Consider the following 2,719-nt stretch of genomic DNA (forward strand, 5'->3'; position numbering starts at 1 on the left):
GAGCTCACCAGCCCTGGTGAGGAGCGATCACCACTCCTGGTGAGGAGCGATCACCAGCCCTGGTGAGGAGCGATCACCAGCCCTGGTGAGGAGCGATCACCACTCCTGGTGAGGAGCGATCACCAGCCCTGGTGAGGAGAGCTCACCAGCCCTGGTGAGGAGCGATCACCACTCCTGGTGAGGAGCGCTCACCAGCCCTGGTGAGGAGCGATCACCAGCCCTGGTGAGGAGAGGTCACCACTCCTGGTGAGGAGCGATCACCAGCCCTGGTGAGGAGCGCTCACCAGCCCTGGTGAGGAGCGCTCACCAGCCCTGGTGAGGAGCGCTCACCAGCCCTGGTGAGGAGCAATCACCAGCCCTGGTGAGGAGCGCTCACCAGCCCTGGTGAGGAGCGATCACCAGCCCTGGTGAGGATCGATCACCAGCCCTGGTGAGGAGCGATCACCAGCCCTGGTGAGGAGCGATCACCAGCCCTGGTGAGGAGAGGTCACCAGCCCTGGTGAGGAGCGATCACCAGCCCTGGTGAGGAGCGCTCACCATCCCTGGTGAGGAGAGCTCAACGGCCCTGGTGAGGAGCGCTCACCACCCCTGGTGAGGAGCGCTATACCCCCTGGTGAGGAGAGAGCGCTCACCCCTACTGCTGTCCCCGCGGCGAGCACGTGGTGAGTGGTGGTGGGGGGGGTCGATCGTGGGGGTGCTGCCGCTGCTGCCACTGTTTCCGCTGCTGGGGGTCTCTCTGCGTGCTTGCCACTGCTGTGCTCACTCCGCTGCTGGGGGCTCTCTGCATGCTTGCCACTGCTGTGCTCACTCCGCTGCTGGGGGCTCTCTGCGTGCTTGCCACTGCTGTGGTCACTCCGGGTCACTCGCGACCTCTCTGGCCGGGGTTCATCTGGCTCACGCCTCCCAACTGACCCTCCGTTCGTCTGTCTGTTTCTCTATCCATCCATCTGTCCATTTGTCCATCTGTCCGCCTGTCCCTCTGTCACCCTTATCCTCATAAAGACGATCCAACATTTAACGAATGCAAAGCATAAAACTCGCATTGCCGTTCGGCACTTTACCCCACAGATAACCGGGCCATGTTGATCTCAGCGTTGTTGCAAACAGATTGACAAAGGGAGGGACTGAAGGACACACAGACAGACAGATGGACAAATCGAGGGGTGGACGAACGGATAGGTTGACAGACGGATGGACTCACACATTGATGGACAAACGGAGGAATGGGCGGAAGGATGGATTGATAAACGGAGGAATGGACGGACTGATTGCTTGACAAACGGATGGACTCACACGAAGATGGACAAACCTACAGACAAACCGACGGATGAACGGACACAGCCCAGAGTAGAATCCCGCATCCGCCTCTTGCCCTGGCCGCTTCCCCATGGCGCGCCACGCGGATTCACTGCTCATGAAGAGAGACAGCGAGACAGCAAGAGAGCGAAATCCACACGTGAGAAGTGATCTTGTTTTTCCCGCCAACTTGCTGATTATATATATACGTTTCTTTTAAAAATAAAATATCATTGGCCAAGCATCTCTAACGAATGATCCTCTTGAAAACAACTCTTGAGGGGATTGTGAGACCGAGATGGAATGTGGCACCGACTCACTCCACTCATTGATGGCAGAGTTCCTGCCACGACGGCTTGACCGACAATCATGGTGATGACGATGATGGTGATGACGATGATGGTGATGGTGGTGACGATGGTGATGGTGACGATGGTGATGATGACGATGATGGTGGTGATGACGATGATGGTGATGGTGATGATGATGATGATGGTGACGATGATGGTGATGACGATGATGGTGATTGTGATGGTGATGGTGACGATGGTGGTGGTGACGATGGTGATGGTGACGATGATGATGATGACGATGGTGATGGCGATGATGATGGTGACGATGATGGTGATGGTGGTGATGACGATGATGGTGATGACGATGATGGTGATGATGGTGACGATGGTGATGACGATAATTCTGCGAGCGCTGCTAATTGTAATTAAGAATAGTCTTCAACGTATCTTGATGACGAACGTGCTTATTGATTTGTAATGAATACCAATGGAATGCGTGGCAACTTACATCTGTTGAAAATAATGGACTTTTATCTATCCTAAATATCACGCTTAACATCGCAAAGTATTTTTTTTTATTTTATGGGCTCGGTGCGATTAGAACCAAGGGAGCAGGCGTACAGGATGTTCAGAATTCTAATTACAAATCGATTTTTTTGTAGTTTTTAGATGAATGATTTATTGTTTTGTGCCAGGGACTAGACTCGTGACACGCGGAGAGGTGGCGGCGCGTTGTAGCCACCGGAATGGGGGCAAGTGGGGGAGGGAGTGGGGGAGGGAGTGGGGGAGGGAGGGAGGGAGAGAGTGGGGGGAGGGAGTGGGGGATGGGGAGGGAAGTGGGGGAGGGAGTGGGGGAGGGAGGGAGGAGAGAGAGTGGGGGAGGGAGTGGGGGGAGTGGGTGAGGGAGTGGGGGGGAGGGACGTGGGGGAGGGAGTGGGGGAGGGGAGGGGGGGGGGGAGGGAGTGGGGGAGGAAGTGGGGGGAGGGAAGTGGGGGAGGGAGGGGGGGAGGGAGGGGGGAGGAAGTGGGGGAGGGGAGTGGGGGGAGGGGAGTGGGGGAGGGAGGGGGGGGAAGGGAAGGAGTGGGGGGAGGGAGGGAGTGGGGGAGGGAGGGAGTGGGGGAGAGGAGTGG

General features: G+C 57.0%; 1 protein-coding gene across 1 annotated transcript in view; it reads left to right on the plus strand.

Moving 5' to 3' along the window:
- The first annotated feature begins 614 nt into the window (after positions 1-614).
- Positions 615-2,719, plus strand: part of LOC144946265 (metabotropic glutamate receptor 2-like) — a 92,567-nt gene continuing 90,462 nt past the window's right edge. The window contains 1 exon segment of the mRNA XM_078875158.1: positions 615-662. The gene's annotated coding sequence lies outside the window, so the exon portion shown is untranslated.

This window comes from Lampetra fluviatilis, chromosome 40 (genome assembly GCF_964198595.1).
Source record: "Lampetra fluviatilis chromosome 40, kcLamFluv1.1, whole genome shotgun sequence".
NCBI lineage: Eukaryota > Metazoa > Chordata > Hyperoartia > Petromyzontiformes > Petromyzontidae > Lampetra > Lampetra fluviatilis.